At 35.1% G+C, this 12,619-nt stretch overlaps 1 protein-coding gene across 5 annotated transcripts in view; it reads left to right on the top strand.

The window, feature by feature from the left end:
• The window catches only part of LOC125648856 (delta-like protein D), a 43,444-nt gene that overhangs the window by 11,094 nt on the left and 19,731 nt on the right, over nucleotides 1–12,619 (top strand). For 2 of the 5 annotated variants that reach the window (XM_048875863.2, XM_056165054.1), the window contains one exon: nucleotides 6,014–6,056. The gene's annotated coding sequence lies outside the window, so the exon portion shown is untranslated. Of the gene's footprint in view, nucleotides 1–4,066; nucleotides 4,194–5,324; nucleotides 5,501–6,013; nucleotides 6,057–11,301; nucleotides 11,654–12,619 lie in introns of those variants that run through there. The other 3 variants (XM_048875861.2, XM_056165055.1, XM_048875862.2) reach the window with 3 other exon arrangements.

Raw genomic sequence — 12,619 nt, 5'->3', positions numbered from 1 at the left:
CAAGTTCCTAATATTTTAAGAATTTATACTTGTACTTATTACAACTAGAGTAAGCCCAAAAATGTACATCAATAAATGCATCCAAATTTTTGTTTGTAGCAAGTGTCTATGCAATTTAACTCTACCGGTAATCATCAACAGAGGCTGGTTTATAATTAATTCACTCCTGTAACATCATTCAGATTGATCATTATAGGAGTGCCTTAAGGCACAGTACAAACCACCAAATAATAGCAATATATTCCTCATATGAAATGCTGTTCTTCCTGTCTGGTCATCACTGTGACACAGGATCTAAATGGAGTGTGGGGGTGCATGGCCCTATCTTCCATTCTGGGACCTGCTGGACTCCCAGACCCAGCAGACTGAGTGTTGTGTTGCCATGAGTTCTTGGCCCTAGTAAAATTGGTCGCTGGGAACTGTATTTTCATGAGTTCTTAGGACTAATATTATGTAGTGAGTTTGTTGCCCCAGTAAGAGGGTATTGCATTCCTATGAGTTCTTGACCCTGATGATTAGCTGTTATGTTGCTGTGAGTTTGTGACCCTAATGATCAGGTGTTGTGTTGCTGTGACTCTCTGATCCCAATGTTGCATTGCTGCGAGTTCATGGACCCGGTAATCAAGTGTTGTGTTGCTGTGAGTTTATGACCCCAGGAATCAGGTGTTGTGTTGCACGGAGTTCATGGCCCCAGTGACCGGATGTATAATGTGGCCGTGACACTATAGACTTGTTTTCCTCCTGATCTTGAAGATAGCTGCCACTATCACTGGCACCAAGCACCAGGCAAGTGCTACAAGTCTTATGACATGTATTGCTAGAAAACATAAACATGGTATTTCTGGAAGAATTACATAGTACTGCTGCCATCTCTGTTATCTGGTGAGTATTGGCAGCCATTCTGCTAGGAAAACAGGTCATATATTAAATACTTGTCACACATGGCATTACCTACATAGCGATGCCATACTGGGCCACTGCTGGTGTACTATCTGTCCTAAATTTTACTAGATTTTGTGCATTTCTGATGAGCAAAAAACATTGGCAAGAGTACTGATGAAAAATTGTTGATTCAGAACAAATTTTTGGAATACAAGATTCAGTTAGCCACCTGGCAGCCATTTCTGAAAGTAAAAAGTCTCTCCACCCTTCCTGTTGAATACTAAAATTAATCAGAATCTCCAAAATTGCATGACAATCCTGAAATATGCGGCAAGTAGCCAGACTCCAAGAATGTGTTCGAAGTAGGGTGGGTGCCAAGATTGAATCCTAGTAACAAAGTCCCAAAGAAGAGGGGGTATATGGGGCTGTTCTGGGTGAATGGACTCCCCAAGAAGTGAGCTCATCTGTTGAGAAATTCAACAAATTAATCTAATGTAGAGCATATGTGAAAGGAGATCTAAAACAATAAAAAACAGAAATGTGGTGAAAGCCCCGACAAGCTAGCTGTTTGCTCAATTCTTTCCTAGTGCAATCCAATGAAACATCTTCATAAATCATACATCTCTTGTATAACATAACAGAGGCTGTTAATGCTTACATGACATGTATCTCCAATGTGATTGTCAAACCAGAAACCTTGTGAAACCCTATCAATAAACTTTAAAATCTGACAATAATAAAAAAAGATTATAAGGTTCAGTAGGTGTATGAACACATTCATCAAAATTCACCACTGGAGAAATAACTTAATTCACTACAAGATAAAACCTTCAGAAAAAGCAACAAGGTAATTTGCACCAAACAGTATTTCAAGTGATGATTTAAAAGGTTGTACCAAGTTTGATGCAATTTGATAATGATCGAGGATCGGTTGAAGAAAATACATTAAATTTTGAAAATGCACTGCATCCAATTATCCTGTAGACTTTTTCTTTACTATTTGTTTTTCCGAATCAAAGTGCCATGAATTACCACTTTTTAAAAATAATAAACAGAACGTCTTTTCTCTGGTGAATTATCTAGAGCAGCACTTTATTTTGTGAATTACATCTCATTTTCCTCAACTATTTCCGCAAAAGTAATGTTGCTGCCAGTCAAGCATGCCAGAATCTGTTACTTACTGAGCCTGCAGACTGCACAAGTAACACTGATTATTTCCTATAATAAAAATGCACATTGTTTGCTGTCTTTAACTGATTTGTAAATAAAAACATAAATGAAACAAATGCTTTCCAATATGAATAGAAATAAAGAAGAGTTGAAATGGTTGGAGGTAAATGTTTGCACACACCCGTGTCATCTCTCATCTCAGTATCTTTAACATGCCTATCTTGATATAAATTTTTATCAAATGCAAGAAAATGTATTTATTTGATTACAATTCATTCACTTTGAATAAATTTATCATGTTTTTTTTATTGTACTCTCCTTTGTCAAGCCCCTGACTCAGTAGGAAAAAATACACAATGTCTCTTTGCACACCTTGTAATTCTCTTTGTCGAACCCTGAATTCTGTTTTTCTGGATATTTATTGGAACTACAGGAACAATTACAAAATGATTTCTGAACAGCTTGCTGAGAGACTCTGAGTAATTCATCACTGCAACCTAGACGGTGATGAGTCTTAGACTTGAGCACTCTCTTTCTTGGGTTACTTTTCGTCAGAACAAAGGCCCTAGAAATATTCTTTGTCACCTCTGATTTTGATCAATAGAATATTTCAAGGTCATCTGGCATGTACTCGTGGATAACTCAATAAAAGCTGTGATTTATGCATATTTAACTAGCTAAGACATTGCGTGATCAAGTCTACCTCTGATTCATTCCACCCTTGTTGAGAGTTATGGCCCTTTAAGCAGAGTCAACAGGTGTTTTGTGGTTTAGCTGAGACAACATTTGCTGATTTCACATATTATGATGTGCAGCCATATTACACAATAGGCACACAAGCTGCAAAAGAAACATTACCTACAAGATTTCACAAGTTTCACAAAGAAATCTGTATAGAATTGATGATTGAGATATTTTACTCGTTTTTAAATGAGCCTTTGATTTGATGGAATATTAAATTTAATAAATAGCAAGTTTGTTTATTTGTTGGGGCAGTGCTCTAATAGGATTCAGTTTCATTCTACATCTGTCTTTTATCAGTTGCTATCAGAGAGATTGTAAATTTCTTGCATTTTTAAACATCAGAATAACAGATGGTAACATTGAATTAGAATCTCTATTTCTGTAATGATGAAGGTAAATTTTTTTAGGGTGTTCCACCTCCATAAAACAGACCAAGTCTATAGATAGAACACTTTAATGATTGGTTTTGATATCAATTTCTTAAATCTTTTGTTCAGATCGATGATCGAGTGTGACTGGATTTATCCTCATGCAATCTTTAATTTAGGATTGTTGGATAAGCTCAGTTAGTCAGATAAACATCATGCACAGTAGACCAACTGAAAAATCTCCTCTCTTTATCAAATTGTTCCCCTGTGTTCCTGGTTATTTTTCCGCTTTTTCACTAAAGGCACACAAATCAAGATAAAGCACCCATAAATGAATAAATATTTGAATATTTCACCCCTGGATAGATACTTTATTAAGATACCAAGTGAAGTTTCCTTATTTACATTCCAGTCCATCAAAAACTATTATAACAAAATATCTTAATATCTGTGTTCTGCTCCCTGTAGTGAATTTCTATCTATCTGTCTGTCTGTTAATTTCTTTGTGTTTGTCTGTCTGTCTGTTCGTTGTGATGTTACTCCTCACTAATACTTCATTCTCTTTGTGTCTGTCTGTCTGTTGTTATGATATTAATGCAATTAAAGAAATACACAAATCTCCTCACGAATACTTTGTGTTACATGTACCAGGTCCATTCTAATTGTGTTTGTTACGTTACATATTGTACACTATATCAAATCTTTAAATATTTTTCACCAATAGTCTTTTAATCTTCCGTTAAATGTTAAGAAGTGTATATAAGCACCTCAAATAAGGGGAAAGTGTACTGTGAATAAATTGATAAATTCAATCTGCATTCCATATGGGTAGTGTTATCAGATTGGGAAACCAATACACCTCTTCTATTTTCCCACGGTTTGAGCGTGGCTATTTATATACCTGATGATACATTCCTCAGTTTTTCCCGTAGTGATTTGGTTCCAGCAGTGTTAGGAGAAGATTTGAAGGCTATGATAGTATCTCAGGGATTCTAATTATTGTGATTAATTACTAGTTTCAATCAACAGGTAATTATGATTTTATATTAACTATTGAATCTTCTACCCAAAGGGTTTTTCTGTTTCAGTTACCACCACCTTTAGCTCAAGTTTTCATGATAAAATGCTTTCAAATAATTTGTACAAGTAGATATTTTTTATTTAATTTTTCTGTTTCTCCCTAATGCTGTTAATATTAGAATGAATTTCCTTTCAACTGGTGCTCACCAGCCTATACCAACTGATAAATTGATAGATCAGGTTCATTCTAATCACAATCATCAGTTGATGAAAGGAAAAGGATAAATTGAAATTAAAATGATTAGTAGAAAAAGATTTCAATTCTTTTAAATTGAAGAGTTTCGAGTGGATACAGGAATTAGACAATCATTGTGAACGAATGGGGGGGGGGGGGGGGGGATATCTACATGCAGTTTTCAAAATTCTTTGGGTGGGGGGTGGTGGAAGTCAATTTAGTGTGTGATACTTAGAAGACAGAGTACTATATACCAACTCTGATCACTAGAGTGATATCTCCAAAAGCCTAAGTAGGAGGAAGTGAGATTACTCTACAATGGCTGTGACTGTGAGGGGAGATAACTTTAGTAGCCTTGTAACAGGGGGACAGACACATTCCTGTTCTATCTCTAGAGTTTATAAGCGAGTGTCATCACATGAACATCTCAATCCTAAAACAAACACCTCCTAGCAGGACCCAACTATCCAGACCAACCAAGTAGAGCAAAGTTTGTCAGTTTGAGGGGGTGGATCTCAATGGCCGCCAGAAAAAATGGAATGCTTCCTCTCTCTTACCACACTTTCCCAGATTTATCATGATGGCTCATGTCAGCCAATCACTATACCTTCATTGTCAGCACAATACCTAATATTCAATAATAATAATAACACAACTACCTAATATTTGATGAATATTCGAATTCCTGACATAATGTGAATGAGATCTTCATTCAAGGGATCACATTCACCTTTCATTTACATGTAACTGATGTATAAAACATAATAAATTCTATCGCTGCAACGGATGTTCCCTGTTTGCCATTCAGTAAGAATAAAAAGCTTTGTGTGTAATTTCCTTTCTGCATCAAGTGACCTTCGTTTGAAGGATGACAAGTGACAAAAGACTTCTCCCACTGCCATATCAAGTCTCACTAACATGTGAAGGAATCTCCACAAAACATATAACTGTTGGTTTATAAAGGGACAGAACCTTGTTGACGTGACACACGGGGCACCTGTCCATGCTCTGAGAGTCTGCTACATACACAGCTTACCATTTTAGGACTTTAATAACAGATACTCGCAGCAAGTAATGATTGGTAATGTGATTTTTGGAATATTATTTACCATTTTTCTTTCTTACCAGGGTATATTATGTATATCTACAAATGGAATATTTGTGTGTATTTACATCTTACCCACCCCTTGGATTGTTTTACTTTTAATACTCTGCCACCAGTTAGAGATCTTGAATCAAAAGTTTGAAAGGAGCTGACAGCAGTGTTTGGTTTTCCTTGGAATGAACTCTGTGTATTTGTTCAGTTCTTGTCAGAAGATTTGAACTTGTCTTCAGAATCTGTTGATAGAGGATAGTGTTAGATCTGGTCTGTACTGTCTATAAGACTAGAACAATATGTCTTTTTCCAGACAGACTCATGGGGCTCTCATCATTCTGTCTCCAATCTTGTTCATCTGTGACTGTTAGTAATGGAAATACATACCCATCTCTTTCAATTATTCATATTTATTTCCAAAAATAATATGATATTTAGTTGGTATCATAGCTTTTTCACAAATATTAATAAAAACTGACTTTTCTTTTATTTCTGCAGGTTTGATACAACATGTAGCATTCCTCAGAGATCAAAAGTCCAGGTAAGTGAGGGACTACATTTTTATACTTTATTTGTAGTTTTATAGTATCATAGGTTCTACCATATGACAAATGACCTTGTCATTACATAACACCCCACTATAGTGATCACGGAGGAAAGTGGACAGGGATATTCTAGCCATATATTTAATTCTACAAATTGAAAGGAGGGAATTATTTCAGTGTAAAGTTATGGAAATAGTGTCCCTCCCATCCTCCTCTGAATTATCTCCATAATGAGAAAGCTTGTAGATTCCTACACCAGATTAACATTTCTCTCAAGGGTCCCCTTTGACCTTGACCTCTGATTTGAAACCATCTGGCATGGTAAAATCTGATTGGTCTATCGAACAGCTGTGATTTTTGCAGTTTTTGAATAAATTATTATGAATGAGATCAATTGGATATAATACAATGACCTATATTAACCTAAACATAATAAGCACATAGACCTATTTACAGGCATCTCTGCAGTGATTATGTAAATTTTGTAATTTTTCAATAATACCAGAATATGTAAATTATTTACGGTAACTTAATCTTAATTCGCATGAGTTAAAATATTTATGGCATATAATTGTAAAGTAATGAGATTAATGTAGTAACAGACTAATGAAACACTGTTTTGTTTTGATACATACCTTATCTTCACAATCATTGATGAAGGTGATTTAAAAACCTATTTTTGATAAAAAGAGTAGAATCAAAGCTTTCACTTGTCTGCAAATCAAATCGGCTTGTAATGACTATAGTTGGAATATTTTGTTTATCATCCACAATTTTCTCTCCAATTTATAAGGGGCTTTCTCCGCGGCTGTTGACACAATTGATCGAACTCAATGAAATTATACTACAATGGTTCTGTGAACAAAAACTTGACCGTGGATGGGCTGCATGAGGAATGACTCTTTCATCTTAATGATTTTATTTCCCTTCCCTCTAGCCCAACAGAATAATACGAAAAGAATTACAATATTTCCATATATTTGTCTTTTCTCAGCACCCGGAATCAATTGCTCATTGCCAAAACAAAATCCTTTCTTTTCCTTTGCTAGGTCTATTAAAGTTTTAGCTACTATGTACTAAGTATAATTGTTATTAAGAAGTAAATTAAATCATTATTAAAAGAACATCACCTGTTGTTAAATCTTTGCATAATTAAATGGGTAGAATTTGGATACTGAGGAGAAAGTAGGTTAAATAGTTGTAAAATCAATAATGGTACCTGTACATAACTACAGGTAAAGCGTTAGAAACATTCATTATACATGTGTGTATAAGGTGATAATGCAACAATATGGAGTGATATGGGTCATTGGAGAATAGCCTTCAAAGGGATGTAATTCATGATGGAAAGAGGGAGAGTTGTGATGAATGTTGAAGGAGAAAGGGAACATGCAGGAATGAAATTCATGATAGAAAAAGAAGGGATGAAATTCATGATAGAAAAAGAAGGGATGAAATTCATGGTAGAAAGAAGGAAAAGAATGAAATTTATCATAGAGAGAAGAGATGATGTAATTTATGAAAGAAAAATTGATTAAGTAATACATGATAGAGAGGGAGGGAAAGGAATCAAATTAATGATGGAAAGAGTGGAGGAAAAAATAACACATGTACATAATGGATAGGAATGTCACCATGACAAAAACAAAGGAAGGAATGGAAAATGTAATTAAAGATGGAGATTTGGGGAAATTTAATTCAGGAAAGAGTACATTCATAAGGCCATCTTTTATTAGATGATTTTGAAATTTGGGTAGGTAAGCACAATCTCTTTTATTTTTCCTTGAAGACGTTTCAGTATACTTTCAATGGTTATGATTTCTTATTTGAAAATCAAGGAAACGAATACAATGACCAACAGAATTAAAATTCAAAAAATAAATCACAAAAAAGTGTGAAAAATATTTGAGTTGGGTAGATTTATTTCAGGTGGTCTGACAATTTTCACTTCTCTTCTTGCTTTGCCAAATCACTGGCTCCCTTTACTGAATCTGCATCTTTCCTATTTCATGTATCTCCTATCCAGAGTTGCTTCCCCTGTATTCAGTTGACAGGTTCATTTTGCACATGTTCATAAAATACAAAGGAATCTCAAGATGTCAAAATTCTAGTTCCCATGCCCATTCAGATGATAATAGAAATGTCTTATCACGAGATTGACAAAAAAGTTTTAGTTAATATCCTCCAGTTGAAAGGTTGTGTTTGCCTGGGATTAAGTATGCAGTCCAATGTCTTGTGGTCCTGGATACAAACACTCTACAGTGAAATTCACAGAGCACCTTGAATGACTTTCAATAAGCTTTCAAAGCATTACTGACTCATTAATGTGATAAATCACATATATTGTGCCCTAATTTGGTAGATAGATATGAAGCAGCCCATCTCTCCTTCTCTCTCTCATAAAGAATAAATAAGGCAATATCCAATTCTGCATTATAAAGAATAGTCCATAACTTTAAAAGACTCCCAATGTGGGACTTTTCAATTACAAATGAATATATGTAATGTGAAATAAATCACCTAGCAGCCACTGTGAATTATTCACGTGTAACATTAACCTTAGATTGATTGAAACTCCATCAAAAATGCATGAAGTAACTGAGACATGTGCAGTATCTGACAGTCTCCTAATATGATTAATTTGAAATATATTTACTCCGAAGATATCTATGATAAAATGTACTTAAAAATGCTCAAGAGTTTGCACTGAAAACTCCTATTACCAACATATCTAGATTGCAGAGCCAAGAGACAACTAAAAACAATCTTAAAAGTGCATACCACAACAACAGACCCTGCTCCGGGCCCTCTTTGTTCAGTAATTTGTTTAATTACTGTTCCTTGGTCTGGAACCCACACATACCCGAGATCCTTCCAGTCATTGTTTTAGTGATGACAAGTGGAGGTAATGGCATCTGACGCTTTAACACCAGAACAGAATACAAGTACTTAGTTCTGTTGGTGTAGTTTATATAATGCTCAATACACATCAACAGACAGCATAGCAAGATAGTTCATCTTATTTGTTTGTATGAGGGTCTTTACAAATTCAAGTTGAATTATCATATGCCGACCATAACTGTACAGTGATGGAAGTTCAGTCTCGTAGGTGGTATATTAGTCAGTTAGATGTACATAAAAATCATTTTACAGCGTACATGTAAATTTCAGAATATCTTGGTACTATTTCAAATATACTTTAGAATATCTATTTGGCCAATGAAATCTTCAGTCTTTGCCAAAATAAATTGTTTTTCTAGCAACCCCTTTTCCAGAAAAGTTGTTCCCTTCTGTCCATTAGTTGTATGACAAATTATTCACCACTAATGAACTTGTTTGTATGCTTAGACAGTTTATCGTCCAAGTTTTTACATTAAACTTCTTAAAGTTCGATTACCTGAACAAGACAACTTTCCCAATGCTGGGTTTCATTGTACGGTCTGTCTGTTTACACCTGAATTGTACCTGTATTATAAAATTCAATTAGTCGTTGTGTCGTGGGGTTTTTAGCTCTTGGTCGTCTCTTGTTATGTGCTCCCACTGCTAACATCTCACCACAACAATAAACTTCCTTCTCTTCTGTCTAGAGATATCTTTAAAATATTTTATGTGAATCTTATTTAACTCCAATTCACTTGCATTAAAACAGCATTATATTAATCCTGAACAATTGAAATGTATGTGTGAAAACTAAATTAAATAGAAATACAAGATCAAGTCTGATAAATGGAATGACATTTTATTCTCATATTGGGAATTCACTAAAATACTTTATTACATAGATTTGCTTTCATTAAATGCTGAGCAGACGTATACCTACAATACGTCAGCGAGGAAGAAAAAAGGCCGGACATTTCTATTTTCGTTGTCTTTGAATCCATTATCTAGACTATCTATTATGTGAAACTTTATACCCGTGTACCTAAAGTTATGCTGAGAAACTTTATATTAATGTTCATTCTGTTCTTATCTCTTAAGTAAATGGCTAATTAGAATTATTAAGATTATAAAAAGAATGATGTACTTAAAAAAAACCCAGCTATGCATATTTTTTATATTGCCTGCAGCTATCAGTGCTGTGGTCCGTATTAAACTTCACTCAGTCCTCTAGTATAAACTTCAATACTTGTGTCTCATTTGAATTCTTTGTTTTACTAAATGGGTTTTTATTTTACAATCATAACACATCAAACCGGAAGATTGTAATCAATATCCCGAGTCAATTTGTTGTAAGCATTTAACCAAGATATCTAATTATGGTTGCCCTATAAAACAATGTAGCCTTTCTGGTTGGTGTGTAAATGAATTGATTAATTGTCGATGATAAGATATAGAATATTGTTTCTAGAACTCATCACTCGTCACATGTCTCCCTGACATCGTGGGAATTCATCTCCCAAAAAGACCAACTTTACGCTCTATATGTATACATGTAACGATGGAATTCTCTATAGTTAAAATGATAGATATCTTACTGACCAGCCAAGACAGATAGATTAACTGTACAAGTTGACAAACCTTTTTAAAATAAATCAATGGTCCCGGAAAAAGAGACCCTTTTTTCTTGGTTTTTCGGTGGCAAAGTATGGGGGAGGGGATTTCTACACTAATTATTTTCGCGTTTATCTCTTTTCGCGACTAATGGAAGTCATGATGGTATTGTACTTAATGAATCAACTAACAAATAGCATACCTATAACCACAGTGTACGTATAACTGCTGATTTTAAAGAAACTCTTAATATGTTTTTTGTTTCACGACGAAAAGAAGCAGCGCAATCTGACAAAAGAAAACTGCAAGGCGTTTTATCTAATCAGATCCATCACGATTATTATTTAAAGGGGTTTGAAATTCTTTCCCAATCAAACGATATGTTCCGAAAGGTTACGGGATACCGCTGACCCTATTGTCTCATTGAGTCAAGAGTTTGTGAGAATAATCGGGCCTTTTCCCGCTTCGATGATGCTGTATCTCCTACAGTGCGTGCGGTGTAACCTGAAACCGGTGCTCGTCCTCTATGTCTTACCCGGACCATTTGATACTCTGTTTGTAACGGTATACAAGACAGGGCTTGAAGGCCTAGAACGAAGACAGATACCCTCCTAATCGTTTAATCTACAAAATGCAACAGTAAATTGAGGAATGCTGCCCAATAAAGCGTTAAATTTCCACAGTAACTACCATTAAAGTCACATTACATGTTCCAAAACAAAAGGCATATCGATTGGACCACACTGTCTTCAAGACTTTTAAAATTGCCGGTTATAGTTATATATGTAAAGAAAAGCTGTATCAAGCGCTTAAAACTGAAAAAACTGAACGGGAATACATTGGTATTCTGAAAAGAATCAGATAGTATCGGAGCTTTTTAATTCAAACTAGTTCACCCCGTGCAGGCCCCATGGAATCATTTAATTGATTGGCTGGTGGTCATTAATTATTGATCAGGGTGCAATCAGACCTCTCTCAATATTCCAAAAGAATAATGCTTCATCAAACGCAATGCGAGCGAGTTTAGTATGCAGGTTGTGTGTTGGTATGGGATTTACGCGAAATTTGGACGGACCCTGTGGAACCTTGGATGGCCGCTGAGGTAGGGAAGAGTTCTTCAGGGAAAATAACCTTCTTTTATCGTGTGAGATAATCAGCTAATTGCGGTTAGCTTACCACCTTTCCATTTTAAGGGTGTTTCCTTTTCTTCATTCCGGGCAGATCCCGGGAATTCTTGTTTTGTCTGGTCCAGTGAGCAATATTTGACAGCTTTTCAAGCATCCAAGTGTTTTTAATTGTTATTTCCAATCAATAATATAGTAAGTATGACGTTGTTGTCAACTGTGTGTGTTCTAGATCCTATCTGCCATACGGACGATCATTACATTCAGATTCTGAATCCAGTATGTACTGTGCAGTCTAACTATTACCCTTGAACGATTCCTTTGATATCTTACATTAAAACATTTAAATGTGTGGAATATTGGCTTGTAAATAAATAGTCATTGATTCAATATTTCCAACATTAAAAATTTAGATTTTCCACTCGTAAAAAAAGATTAAATTATTTTTTACTGTCGCATTCCAGGAACGTTTACCCTTTCTATTTTCTATATAACACGATCTCCGACGCCGAATCAAGAAGATAAATTAATCGAACACCATTTCAAAACTTTCTAACAGAAGGCCACGTTCGGATCACCCTCTCACCTCAGCTTTAACTAACATTGACACTGTAAGATGGTTTACTGTAGTGTATATATTAACCTCTTATGAATTTATTGATAATAAATTCATAATGAATTGGGTCTCCTGTTTCTATGTCATTTACCATATCGCCGAAAACTTGCAATTCCTATCATTATGCCGCATAGCGTGGACCGGCTTTACAGCTTTCTTGATAGGGAGAATTTATTGGGGGTTTTTCCAACGATATCTGGGTACATTTAAAGATGGGTCCGTAATCTCTTTGTTTATAACACAAATTTAAAGTCCATTAAAAGTCATCGAAGCGGATACACAAACCAACATTTATAGAACTGGTCCTCAGGAATATGAATGTCTTATC

The sequence above is a fragment of the Ostrea edulis genome, chromosome 5 (genome assembly GCF_947568905.1).
Source record: "Ostrea edulis chromosome 5, xbOstEdul1.1, whole genome shotgun sequence".
Lineage (NCBI taxonomy): Eukaryota > Metazoa > Mollusca > Bivalvia > Ostreida > Ostreidae > Ostrea > Ostrea edulis.
Note: the sequence above shows the minus strand (reverse complement) of the source record. Positions and strands in the feature narration are given on the sequence as shown.